Source organism: Scyliorhinus torazame, chromosome 5, assembly GCF_047496885.1.
Source record: "Scyliorhinus torazame isolate Kashiwa2021f chromosome 5, sScyTor2.1, whole genome shotgun sequence".
Classification (NCBI taxonomy): Eukaryota; Metazoa; Chordata; class Chondrichthyes; order Carcharhiniformes; family Scyliorhinidae; genus Scyliorhinus; species Scyliorhinus torazame.
In genome coordinates, this window is record NC_092711.1 from 180,130,510 (window position 1) to 180,145,426 (window position 14,917).

Genomic DNA, 14,917 nt, shown 5'->3' on the forward strand with positions numbered 1-14,917 from the left:
TTCTCACTCTGCTGTATCTAATATTCACCCTCCCAATTCTCCTGAAGGTGCTGATTCAGGCTGATTGACAGATCCCTGCTCACTGCTTCCTGTCCTGCACACAGAGACCTGAAAATCTTGATGCAGGCTGCCGGACAGATATATGTTTATATTACTGGACTAAAAATGTATGTAATATATGTAGTGATCTGTATATCTGCTGGTATGTAAGGGGTTAACATCTGGAAGATAATGCTAGACAACCACTAGATGGCAGCACCAGATCTATGTAGTAAAGCTTCACTCAGAGGAGATTCCTGTCTCTTCGTATCAGGAGTGACGAGTGATCAGAGTGTTAGAGATCTCGTGTAGTAAGCAGGTGTAGTTAAACAATATATGTACTTATTCTTATTTATCTAATCTTCAGCTATAGTTGTAGAAGAGGGAACAAACTCATAGTTATTTATAATCATTACTCAATAAACAGTATTTGCTTACTTTGAACTCCGATAGTTTTACTGAACATCAACCATCAGACCATTCTGGAAGTGAGCGAAAGAGTAACAAGATATTACGATAACGTAATATAACATGTTACCAGGATTTGTCTTTGATAAATCTAGCTGGAGAGATTAGGAAGATCAAGAAAATAAGAAATTCGTGGCAGCTATTCAACTGGGGAAGCGTTGCAGCAAACGGATCCTTCGCAAAAAAACACCTCGATGGACCACGCACAAGCTCCACGTCAACTCAAGACAACTGGTAATCAAAATTCTAATTGGAAATTGTTCAAGCAACAATTTCAAATCTACTTAGAATCTACTGATTTAACCACCGCTACTGATGCTAGGAAAATTGCATTGCTTCTATCAATGGCAGGACAGCTTGCAATTGAAATATATAATTCATTCCTATACTCTGAAGGTGAGGATGAAAGCAAATTCGACGTAATACTAAATAAATTTGATGACCACTGCAAAATACAAACAAATGAAATATTTGAAGGGTTCATATTCATCAAAAGATTGCAGAAAACTGGGGAATCATTCACAAGCTTTGTCACCAATTTGAAATTACTAGCACAATCTTGTAACAATGCAGCACTGCATTACTTGCTAATCCGTGATCAAATTATATATGGCATGAATGATGAAAATTTAAGAGAAAGGTTATTAAGATAGCAAGATCGAACATTAGGGCAGCACGGTAGCATTGTGGATAGCACAATTGCTTCACAGCTCCAGGGTCCCAGGTTCGATTCCGGCTTGGGTCACTGTCTGTGCGGAGTCTGCACGTCCTCCCCGTGTCTGCGTGGGTTTCCTCCGGGTGCTCCGGTTTCCCCCCACAGTCCAAAGATGTGCAGGGTACGTGGATTGGCCATGATAAATTGCCCTTAGTGTCCAAAATCGCCCTTGGTGTTGGGTGGAGGTGTTGAGTTTGGGTGGGGTGCTCTTTCCAAGAGCCAGTGCAGACTCAGGGGGCCGAATGGCCTCCTTCTGCACTGTAAATTCAATGATAATCTATGATTAATCTAGGACAAAGGTTCGGCACAACATCGTGGGCCGAAGGGCCTGTCCTGTGCTGTATTTTCTATGTATATGTTCTATTACAATTAGCCATAGAAAAATGCTTAGCACATGAACAGAATAAAAATCAATACAATGAATGTACCCATGAAAAAGGCGCGTAAATCCACCACGAGGTTGAGTGTGTAAAAATGGTGTTGCAAACGATGAAGAAGCAAGTTTCGGACGGCAGCCATCTTGCGCGTGCGCACTCGAACCCTGCACATGTGCACTTCGTCAGAAAATGCGAGACGGAAGAAAACCGATCTGTGCATGCGCGGAAGTGTCTCATGCGTTAGAACGTCGACGACATGATGTGATATAGATGTGGAACCGCCCATTTAAAGAGGAAATGTCCAGCTCATGGTAAACAATGTTCGAAGTGTGGAAAATGGAATCATTATGCATCACAACGTAGATCTTCTCTCCAATTTCAAACTCCCAAACAAAAATACAGGATCATCAATGTTCGGAGTGTGGAAAAATGAAATGAAATGAAAATCGCTTATTGTCACGAGTAGGCTTCAAATGAAGTTACTGTGAAAAGCCCCTAGTCGCCACATTCCAGCGCCTGTTCGGGGAGACTGGTACGGGAATCGAACCGTGCTGCTGGCCTGCCTTGGACTGCTTTAAAAGCCAGTGATTTAGCCCTGTGCTAAAGAGAAAACAACCAAAGAGAAGTTTTCACCATTTTTTCATTTTTTCACTCGAAAATACATTTTTCGCGGGAATCATAGAAAGATGTGAGGAATCTGAAGAAAAGCCAAGCAATCCTCATCAAGTCGACACAATCAACACTAGCAATGAATGGAATTCTGTAGTACAAGTTAACAATCATCCTATAATGTTTAAACTTGGCACAGCAGCTTCAGCAAATCTACTGTTAGAACAGAGAACAAACAGTGCAGAAGGAGGCCATTCAGCCCATCGAGTCTGCACCGACCCACTTCAGCCCTCACTTCCACCCTATCCCCGTAACCCAATAACCCCTCCTAACCTTTTTGGTCACTAAGGGCAATTTAGCATGGCAAATCCACCTAACCTGCACATCTTTGGACTGTGGGAGGAAACCGGAGCACCCGGAGGAAACCCACTCAGACACGGAGAGAACGTGCAGACTCCGCACAGACAGTGACCCAGCGGGGAATCGAACCTGGGACCCTGGTGCTGTGAAGCCACAGTGCTATCCACTTGTGCTACCGTGCTGCCCTAATAATTAATAATCTTTTATTGTCACAAGTATGAAGTTACTGCGAAAAGCCCCTCGTCGCCACATTCCGGCGCCTGTTCGGGGAAGCTGGTATGGGAATTGAATCCGCGCTGCTGGCCTTGTTCTGCATCACAAACCAGCTATGTTTGTGAGCTAAACCAGCCCAAAAAATGGATCTCAGTAAGATTACAGAAGAACCTGAGATACTTCCAGCTGCATGCGGACTGAAGGACTACAATGGTAATCAGATCGCTTCAATAGGATCATGCCCCTTGAAAGTCACTAACAAACAAATCAAAAAGATATTACCATTCAAAATCGTAACAAATGATAAATCCTCATTGTTGGAGCACAAACATGCAAAGACTTGCAGCTTGTATATGAATATACACAGCAACTCAGGCTACACCAAGTATGGATGAAGAAATCCAACAAATTTTAAATCAGTACCCTGATGTATTCTGAGGCATGGGCACATTACCATCCCAGTATAAGATTTTACTCGGGAAGCCAAGCCAGTTATTCATCCGCCGAGGAGAATTCCTGCTCCTCTGCGAGGAAGGTTAAAACTAGACCTTCCCTGACTTCAAACCCAAGGCATTATATCTCGAGTCACACAACCGACTGACTGGGTCAGCTCATTGGTTTGCGTAAACAAAACATCGGGAGATCTTTGCATCTGCATTGATCCTAAAGATCTCAGTAAGAATATATGAAGGGAACACTATCCCACACCAAAGCGCGAAGAAATCACAAGTGAGATGGCGAACGCACGCATCTTCACAAAGTTAGATGCTTCACAGGGATTTCGCAAATGCAACTCGATGACTTGAGCAGACTATTATGTACTTTCAACCTGTCCTTTGTACAATTTTGCTTCAACCACATGCCATTCGGTATCATATCTGCATCTGAGATATTCCACAGGATCGTGGAACAAATGACAAAAGGAATTAAAGGTGTGAGGGTGTACATTGACGACATCATCATTTGGTCCACAACCAAGGGAGAACACATCAAACGTTTAAGAAAAGTATTCGAACAAGTTTGGACTCAAACTGAATCAAGCAAAGTGCACATTTGCACCATCCTCATTGAAACTCTTGGGAGATACCATTTCTCATCAAGGTGTCAGACCTGATGATACAAAGATAGTAGCAATTCAAAGCATGAAAATTCTAGAAGACAAGAAAGCTGTTCTGAGGTTTCTGGGTTTTGTCAATTTTCTTGGCAAGTTTATTTCCAACTTGTCAGCAAGAACAACAGCGTTGAGAAATTTAATCAGAAAATCAACTACATTTGAATGAATGCAGAGCCATCAGAACAAGTGGACGGATCTAAACCACAACTTATGACTGCATCAATACTGTGGTGAACATATTATAGTAACCATTCACCACTGTACTCCATTGTATCACGCTGTTGCCCATGTGGGCTCCACCTATGGACCATTGTACTGTACTACACGATTGTATTATGTTGGTGCCCTTGTGGGCTCCGCCCCCTTGAGCGGAGGTATAAGAGCAGCTGCCCTGTAGGCGGCCCTCATAGCAGAGCAGTTGCAGGCAGGCACTGTTCTAGTTGATTAAAGCCTCTGTTCACTTCTATTTTCTGTCTCAAGTGAATTGATGGTCGCATCAGATACTCGCTTTCTTCGATCCGAAAATAGCAACCAAAATATCCACTGATGCAAGTCAGGATGGAATAGGCTCAGTTCTCTTACAACAAGATGAACATTCTGATTGGATTCCTATAGCATATGCTTCACGAGCAATGATAGCAACGGAATGCAGATTTGCACAAATTGAGAAGGAATGTCAAGGTCTATTGACAGGCATGCTCAAATTCCATGATTATGTCTACGGACTTCCAACCTTCACTGTGGAAACGGATCACAAGCCATTGGTCCACATCATTGAAAAAAATCTAAACGACATGACACCCAGGCTCCACCGCATTATGATGAAAATTCGAAGGTATGATTTCAACTTAATTTATACACCTGAGAAAGAGCTAACAATTGCAGACATTTTATCATGTTCCTTTACAACAGATAGCACACCGATGGAATTCATAAGAGATGTAGGAGCTCAGGCTCAACTCTGTGCGGAGAACCTTCCTGCTTCAGACGAAAAACTGCAACTAATCAAACAAGAAACGAAAAAGGACGCAACTCTTCAGAGGGTATTGCGCCATCTACAGATTGGGTGGCCGAAGGGGTGATGTCCTCAATACCGTAACATTCAACCAGGTTTGGCAATAGTTGATGGTCTATTATTGAGACTAGACCAGATTGTCATCCCACAAAGTCTTCGATCTGACATTTTAGAGAAAATTTGCGGGGAACACCTCGGTATCGAAAAATGTAAAAGAGCAAGACAGGCAGTCTACTGGCCGGGAATAGACGGGGACATCACTGACATGATAATAACCTACGAAACATAACCGTGCAGCATGGTAGCATAGTGGTTAGCATAATTGCTTCACAGCTCCAGGGTCCCAGGTTTGATTCCCGGCTTGGGTCACTGTCTGTGCAGAGTCTGCACATTCTCCCTGTGTGTGCGTGGGTTTCCTCCGGGTGCTCCAGTTTCCTCCCACAGTCCAAAGATGTGCAGGTTAGGTGGATTGGCCATGCTAAATTGCCCTGAGTGTCCAAAATTGCCCTTAGTGTTGTGTGGGGTTAGTGGGTTATGGGGTTATGGGGATAGGGTGGAGGTGTGGGCTTGGGTAGGGTGCTCTTTCCAAGAGCCGGTGCAGACTCGATGGGCTGAATGGCCTCCTTCTGCACTGTAAATTCTATGATTCTATGAAACCTGTCAAAGACACCAATCTGCGCAATGCAAGGAGACCCTTCAACAGCACGAACTGATGACATCTCCTTGGAAAAAAGTAGGGACCGACCTTTTCCACACAACTGGTCGAGACTATGTTCTAATAATGGATTATTATTCTAACTACCCAGAAGTTATGAAACTTCCAGATCTGACAATCAAATTCAGTAATCAAAGCTTGTAAAGAAACATTCTCAAGACATGGAATACCAGAAACAGTAATGTCGGACAATGGTCCATGTTTTGCAAATTTGGAATGGTCAGAATTCTTGAATAAATATAACATTCAGTCCTCACTACCCTCAGTCCAACGGCAAGGTAGAGAAGGGTGTTCACAGAATCAAACAGTTGATCAGTAAAGCAAATGACTCAATGTCAGACATCCATCTTGCTTTATTGTCATACTGAGCCACTCCTCTATCTACAGGACTCTTGCTGGCTCAAATGTTATTCAACAGGGCTCTCAGGACTACCTTACCAGTGATCAGACTGCAGAATCCAGACCATTTGCCTGTTCTGAAGAAGATTGAAGAACAACGTTCAAAACAAAGATTGTACTATGACCAACACACAGCTCAATTAGAACCACTGACAAAGGACGACCTTGTCAGAATCAAGAAACCAGAAGGAGGATGGTCTGCTCCAGCTACAGTTATCAGTCGAGCAGCATCACGATCCTACATCATCAAATCAGCAGAAGCATGATTTTTCAAAGTAACAGATGGGAATGTCCCTTTAAGAACTGTTTGTCTTCTCAGATGGCTGCAGTGATGTCATTATGTGGGATGGAGCTGGACTGTGGCTCTGGTTTTCACTTTCGGTTGAGACATTTGGAAGCTATATTCAGACGACAAGGATCTTGGGAGTCTCTTTCTCTGGATGTTAAAAAGTTATCTCCAGATCACTTGATAACTTAAAAGTACTAATTGTGTTCTGGAAGGAATTGAAACCTACTGTTTTGTGGTGAATGGGATTGTTTGATTTATGGATGTTGTTACTTGAGTGAAACAGTGAAGGGAAGTTATTAAGGGTTAAATATACAGTAATGTAGCTGTGTGGGGTATTTATGTTTAAGTAGGGAGTGTGCTGTGGATAATGGCTCTTTCAGAGGCTCAGAAGTTTTTGGGGGTGGAGAAGGTCACACACAGTACCTTACGAACAGAGACTAAAAAAATGGCTTTTAGATTTGGCAAAAACATTGCAGTTAACATTACCTGACAACATAAGAAAAGAAGAGGTAATTGTGGTGTTTAAAATTGCTTGAGACACAGTCAGACTCATTGGAAATGGCAAAAATTCACTTACAGATCAAGCAACCTGAACATGAAAAAGAATTAAAGCAGCTTGAAAACAAAATGATGGAAAAAGAAAGAAATGCTCTAGCAGAACAAAAAGAGAGAGAAAGGGAGATACAGATCAAAGGAAAAGAAAAAGAGAGAAAAAGATAGAGAGGAAAAAGAAAAAGAGATAGAGAGGAAAAAGAAATGGAGAGAGAAGAAAGGGAAAAAGAGAGAAATTTTGAACTTCAGAAAATGGCGATGAAACATGACAGTCAGTTAAAATTGGTGGATGTAAAGAGAAACGTACAGTTTGAGGATAGCGATGAGGACAGTGAGAAAGAGTGGCATAGTTGAAGGCTTGGTGGGGTTCTATTTAAATATGTCCAAGAATTGCCAAGGTTTGATGAGAAGGATGTTGAAGCCTTTTTCATTTCATTTGAGAAGATAGCTAAACAAATGAAATGGCCACAGGACATGTAGGTATTACTGATTCAAACAAAGTTGGTAGGTAGAGCCAGAGAAGTGTTTGCATCACTATCAGAGGAGGTACCTGGGACGTATGAGGAGGTGAAAAAAATCCATCTTAGGTGCATATGAACTAGTGCGGGGAAAGAACTCGGTCAAACGTACATGGAGTTTGAAAGGATCAAACAGAGTAATTTTGATAGGTGGATAAGAGCTTTGAAAATAGACAAAACGTGTGAAGCTCTTAGAGAAATTATACTTTTGGGGGAAGTTTAAAAATTCAATTCCTGATGTAGTGAGAACTCATGTGGAAGAGCAGAGGGTCAAAACTGTGAGATTAGCAGCAGAAAAGGCAGATGATTATGAAGTAGTGCACAAATCAAAGTTTGGTTTCCGACATCAATTTCCACCTGTGAGGGATAGAAACTGGGGACATGAGAAATACTCAAGTGGTAAAGGTAAAGGGGATCTGATGGGAGATAATAAGGAGATATCATAGATATCATAGAATTTACAGTGCAGAAGGAGGCCATTCGGCCCATCGAGTCTGCACCGGCTCTTGGAAAGAGCACCCCACCCAAGGAGAGTGTACCTCAGATTAAAAACGAACTCCAGGAGGGTGGAAGAGAAATTAAAAGTTTCAGATGTTTTTACGATTATAAACGAGGCCATGTAAAGTCACAGTGTTAGTGGTTGAAGAAAAGCATTGGGAAGGCTGATGTGGTAAAACAGGATAAGACAGTGGGGTTTGTTGAAGCGGTAAAGGAAAGCCCAAGTGAAGCGAAGGAGGTGCATAAGATGTACAGCCTGAAGAGGTGATTGATCAGAAGGTGCCAGATCTTTTTAAATAATTTACTTGTGTGGGTAAAGTTTATTCATGTGTACCAGGAGGAGTAGGCAAAAAAGTCACAATTTTAAAAGATACGGGCGCTAGTCAACCTTTGATGGTAAGAGATGAGGAGTTATGTAATTTGGGAGGAATATTGCCAGAAAAGGTGGTAATATGTGGAATTCAGGGTGAGAGGAGTAGTGTTCCATTATATAAGGTGAGGTTGGAAAGTCCAGTGAAGAGTGGTGAAGAAACTATCTTGTCCAGGAATACAGTTTATCTTGGTTAATGATATAGCTGGATTCCAGGTGAGAGTGATGCCTACTGTGGATAAGCCAGTGGAAAATCAGACAACTGAAGTGTTGAAGGACGAATATCCTGGGCTTTTTCCGGATTCTGTTGTAACAAGGTCGCAAAGTCACAGCTTAAGATAAGAGGAGAAATCATAAGAGTGACGATAAAGTTGAAGTTCAATTATCAGAAACGATTTTTGATCAGATGGTTGGAAAAGAACAAGAACAGGTGGAGGATGAGGCGGATATTTTTAGTTCAGGAAAATTGGCAGAGTTACAACAGAAAGATATAGAAGTAAAACGGATGTATCAGAAAGCATATACGGAAGAGGAATCTGAGTGTGTACCAGAGTGTTATTACCGTAAAAGTGATGTCTCAATGAGGAAATGGAGACCTTTACATATGCAGGTGGATGAAAAGTGGGTAGAAGTTAATCAAGTGGTATTGCCGGTAGGGTATAGAAAGGGGGTGTTGCGAGTAGCACATGAGGTACCAGTAGGAGGTCATTTGGGAGTAAGGAAAGCTCAAGCTAAAATACAAGAACATTTTTATTGACCTGGACTACATAAAGATGTAATTACATTTTGTAGATCATGTCACACATGTCAAGTGATAGGGAAACCTCAAGCAGTGATAAAACCAGCGCCCTTAATACCCATTCCAGCATTTGAAGAACCTTTAATAAGAGTCTTAATTGATTGCATAGGACCACTTCCTAAAACAAAAAGCGGGAATCAATATCTTTTGACTATAATGGATGTGTCTACTAGGTTTCCAGAGGCCATTCAAGTATGCAATATTACAGCTAAAATGATTGTGGAGGAGTTACTTAAATTCTTTACTAGATATGGACTACCCACAGAAATACAATCGGATCAAGAATCAAATTTTACTTCGAGGTTACTCAAAGAAGTTATGGATAGCTTAAGAATGAAACAATTTAAATCAACTGCATACCATCCAGAATCGCAGGGAGCATTAGAATGGTGGCATCAGATGTTAAAGGCAATGTGAGGGCTTATTGTCAAGATTATCCAGAGGATTGGGATAAAGGAATTCCATTCGTACTGTTTGCAATTAGGGATGCACCTAATGTGTCAACCAAATTCAGCCCTTTTGAACAAATTTTTAGTCATGAGGTAAGAGGACCACTTAAATTGATTAAGGAAAAATTGGTGAGTGAGAAATTGGAAATTACAGTATTGGATTATGTGTCAAATTTTAGGGAATGATTAAATAGAGCAGGTGAATTGGCAAAACAACATTTAAAAGTTGCACAGCATGTGATGAAATGGGTCGCAGACAAGAAAGCAAAAGTTTGTAGTTTTTAAGTGGAGATAAAGTTTTAGTGTTGTTACCAGTGGTAGGTGAAGCTTTAAAAGCTAGGTTTTGTGGACCGTATCAGATTGAAAGGAAATTAAGTGAGGTGGTAAGAACGCCAGATAGAAGGAAGACTCACCGAGTGTGTCATGTGAATATGCTTAAAAGGTACTTTGAAAGGGAAGGAGAGAAAAAGGAGGAGGGTTCAGTGATTCTAACTCAAAGTGACGAACCAAATCCAGATGACTCTGAATTTGACATTCCTCAAATTAAATTAGATAATGAGAATGTTCTTAAAAATTGGGATAAATTGTTGAATTATCTTCCAGAGGAAAAATGAACTGACCTGAAATACTGTCCTGGCTTGAGACAATTCACACCTCTTTAATCTGGGGTTACCCCTATCTCTGGATCTGTAAAGTCTTAATTACCTGCTAATGCTCGCATTCTAAGCATTGTCTTGCATCTTTGAATTTGTCTGTATATATATGTTTCTGGAACATACCTCTTCATTCACCTGAGGAAGGAGCAGTGCTCAGAAAGCTCGTGTTTGAAACAAACCTGTTGAACTTTAACCTGGTGTTGTAAGACTTCTTACTGTGCTCACCCCAGTCCAACGCCGGCATCTCCACATCATGACCTGAAAGAATTATTGATATCACATGGGCAAGTTTGTTGCGATAAGTTGGGAAGTACTAAAATGGTTATACATGATGTAGATGTGGGAAATGCTGTTCCAATTAAACATCATCCACATCGACTTAACCCTTTAAAATTGGCACAGGTTAACAAAGAGATTGAGAGTATGCTTTAAAATGGCATAATTGAAGTGGGTTGCAGCCAATGGAGTTCACCCATAGTGATGGTACTGAAACTGGATGGTACCCAACGATTGTGTCTGGACTATAGAAAGGTTAATGCAGTTACAAGAACGGACTCTTATCCTATCCCACACTTGGAGGATTGCATTGAGAAGGTGGGACAATCCGCTTTTACTTCCAAACTGGATTGACTTAAAGGTTGCTGGCAGGTACCTTTATCCGAAAGGGCGAAGGAGATTTCAGCTTTTGTGACTCTAAATGGTATATACCAATTCAAAGTTATGCCATATGGCATGAAAAACGCCCCAGCCACATTTCAACAGTTAACGAACAAAGTTGTTTCAGGATTACCCAATTGTGCGGTATACATCGACGATCTGGTGATTTTTAGTCAGACATGGAAAGAACATTTGAAGCATCTGATGGAGTTATTCGATCAACTTCAGGAGGCGGATTTGGTGGTTAACCTAGCCAAAAATCAATTTGGAAAAGCCCAAGTCGTTGGCCATACAATCGGACAGGGTCGAATGGACCCACGGGATGTGAAAACGAAAATGATTGGGGAGTTTCCAATACCCTCGACACAAAAGGAAATAATGAGATTTCTTGGCATGAGTGATTTTACCGAAAAATTGTTGCAAATTTTAGCAGTGTGGTCGCTCCGCTGATGGACTTGCAGAAGAAGTGGAACAAATTTCAGTGGACGGCGGAGTGTCAATAGGCATTTGACTGCCTGAAGACTGTGTTCACCGCTGCTCCTGTGTTGGCCACCCCTAATTACACAAAAGCATTCAAAGTGGCTGTCAATGCGAGTGATGTGGGTGTAGGTGCTGTGCTCTTACAAGAAGACGACGAAGGAATCGAGCGGCCTATTGGTTATTTTTCAAAGAAATTGAATAATCACCAGAGGAAGTATTCAACGATTGAGAAGGAGACTTTGAGCTTGGTGCTGGCTTTGCAACATTTTCAAATTTATGTGACCAGCAATTTGTCTGAAACAATTATATATACTGATCATAATCCATTGACGTTTTTGGAGCGATTCTGGAATATCAATGCCAGACTGTTTTGATAGATTTTATTGTTACAGCCATTTCATTTAAAAATTATACATGTGGCAGGATGAGAAAACGTGATAGCCGATGCTTCGTCATGAATGTAATAAAGAGAAGTAGGTTCGATGGTGGAATAAGAAGAAATAAAGTGGACTGTATTATTATTAATGGTTGCCTGTTTTGTTCTTGTTTAAAAAAACAGTATATTTATTGTCAATTCTTTTTAAAGGAAAGTGAAAAGGTGAAAAATGTAACCATCTTGAAGTTGATGGTTTATTTTTTTTTTGGGGGGGGGGCAGTTGTCATGGGAATGTCCCTTTAAGAACTGTTTGTCTTCTCAAATGGCTGCAGTGATGTCATTGTGTGGGCGGAGCTGGGCGGTGGCTCTGGTTTTTACTTTCGTTTTGAGCTGGAAGCTGTTTTGTGGCTCTGAGTTTTACTTTCGGTTTAGACATTCGGAAGCTGTATTCAGACTGCAAGGATCTTGGAGTCTCTCTCTGTCTGCATGTTAAAAAGGTGTCTCCAGATTACTTGATAACTTCAAAGTACTGTGTTCTGGAAGGAATTCAAACCTACTGTTTTGTGGTAAATGGGATTGTCTGATTTATGGATTTTGTTACTTGAGTGAAGCAGTAAAGGGAAGTTATTAAGGGTTATATATAGAGCACTGTAGCTGTGTGGGGTATTTATGTTTGCAGTTGATAAAATGCTTACTGTGTGTGTTTATAAAATGTTAGCTGAATTCGTAGAATACACTTTGTTTTTGATTAAAAGTGCTTAAGGCCTCTGTTGAATAACCCCTGAAAGGCAGCCCTTGTGCTCATCGTACCCCAAATCGATAAACAATTGTAGGTCAGGTGAACTCCATGATATACTTTGGTGTTCTCTAAACCCTGGCCCATAACACATGCCTTACAAAAAAAACAGGTTTCAACAACCAATATTTCCAAATTTAACCTTCAATTACTCATTATTTCAGGAAAATCTACTGCATACCAAGAAATCGGATGACATGCACAAAACTGTCAAAGTTTCAGATTCACCATTTCATCAGTTAAGAAGATCAACATGATGTTGACGAAAACTGAACAGACTGAATTTATAAAATCTTATAATCTTGTGTATAGTCATTACTCAACTTTTGTTTGCACAGATATACATCTCATGATTTATACTTACTTGTTGCACAATTTTCTCTATTGCATAGACAATGGGTTTAAAAAAAAGGGGGGGATGTAATGATCTCTATATCTGTTGGTACGTAAGGGGTTAACATCTGTAGGTAGTGCTAGACAACCACTAGATGGCAGCACCAGATCTATGTATACAAGCTTCACTCAGAGGAGATTCCCATCTCTTCGTATCAGGAGCGACTAGTGAAAGAGTGTTAGAGATATAGTGTAGTAAGCAGGTGTAGTTAAACAATATATATACTTTTCTTGTTTATCTAATCTTCAGTTATAGTTGGAGAAGAGTGAACAAACTCATAGTTATTTATAATCATTACTCAATAAACTTAATTTGCTTAATTTGAAAATTGAGTTTTACTGAACAGCAACCATCAGACCATTCTGGAAGTGAGCAAATGAGTAACAATGTACAGACTGGATTCACTTCCTTTCCCTTCAGTTGCTGCAAGTCACCAATGTCCCCCCCGGAATGAGAAAAGAAATGGAAAGGGGGAGAAAAGAAAGTATTTTACTCACAGATGTTGGGGACAGGAGGAAGGTTCAGTCGGTGTGAAGCTCAATTTCATCACACAAAGCCTGTGCTCTGATTGGCTGGAGGACCAGGATCCTTCCAGTACTCCAACTCTTCTTATTGGTCAACACCTCAGCAGGAGGTTCAGGGTGTGTGGCGTCCCTCGCACATGAGCACCTTTTATTGTGACACCCCCCTTAGCAAAACAGCTTGTTAACTTCAGGTATAAAGATTTAGACATCTGGGTGACATATTGGGGCGGGAATAGGTGAGAGTGAGACTGAACCCAAGAGTCAGCACCTTCAGGGGAGGAGAATTGGGGGGAAAGCAGGAGGAGGATAGTGGGATAAATTAGTGTTAAAATCAATATGGAGAAGGGAATGGGTGGGGGACAAAGATTTTTTGATGGAGAGGAAGAAGGATTTCCTGTGACAACTAGAATCATTAGTACTGAATTTCTATCCTGTAATCACAGTGATGACTTGATGATGTCAATCCGATCACACCCATTAAAGTCTTCGGCCTTCTTTTTTCCCAGAGAAAATATCCCCAACCTGTTCAATCCACCCTGTAACTTAAACACGCTCCGTTCTGGTATCAGCCTTGTGAATGTTTCTTGTCCTTTCGCGAGTTCGTCTTTCAGTATTAAAGAGACACCCCGAACAGGCGCCGGAATGTGGCGACTCGGGGCTTTTCACAGTAACTTCATTGAAGCCTCCTTGTGACAATCAGCGATTTTCATTTCAAGGTAAGAAATCCCTCCTCATCTCAGCTTTCTCTCCATTTTCCTGCCGGTTCTCCAGAAGCCTCGACTCCCTCGTCAATCAGAAATCTGTCTGGGGGGCACCATGTGATGCGGATGCGGGGGTAGCTGCTTTTCTGCAGGTTTTGGTGCCACTCACCTATAATCAGGATCATTTATCCTGATTGCCCGGCACTCATCTCCCGAATCCTCAAATTAATATTTGTCAATGGAACACTTCGGATTAGGTTTGGTAAGATTACGCTGTAAAACGGCAAGACATCCGTCGATAAACGAGCGCAGGAGGATTCAGTGGGGGTGGAGCCGCCTTTTCAACATGGCGGCCTGACCCTCTGGCGGTCTCTCGACCCCGCGCTCTCCGGGACTCTCACGGAGGCGGTGAAAATGATGACTGCCGACATTCTCCGTGTTACTGACCAGAGGCTGAGTGAGCTGACTCAATATCTGTGAGCTCATGAGGCCGAGCTGCAAAACACCATGAAGAGACTCGATGATCCTGAGGAGAGAATCCTGAACGTTGAGCAAGATGCCTCCTCGACGGAGGCAAGAATTCAATCCTTGGAAAACCAGCCGATTGATGTGGGGGACTCCTGGAGGACTTGGAGAACCGAGGGTCAGAGAAAGAACATCCGAGTCGTCGGCCTGCCGGAAGGTGTGGAGGGCGAGGCTCCCGTTAGGTTCTCCGAGGATCCGGCTGCCACGTTTTCACAAGCTGGATGTGAAGCCTGGGTGTTTCAAATTAGAAAGGGCATCGGATCCTGTCTTTGAGGCCGAGGGATAGTTTTCATCCCAGGCCTGTAATCA

General features: G+C 41.7%; 1 long non-coding RNA gene across 1 annotated transcript; it reads left to right on the plus strand.

The window, feature by feature from the left end:
- Positions 1-285: 285 nt before the first annotated feature.
- On the plus strand, positions 286-13,178 carry LOC140422554 (uncharacterized). The gene is made up of 2 exons (XR_011947520.1): positions 286-741; positions 12,629-13,178. It is a non-coding gene; the product is annotated as an uncharacterized lncRNA (long non-coding RNA).
- The last annotated feature ends 1,739 nt before the right edge of the window (positions 13,179-14,917 follow it).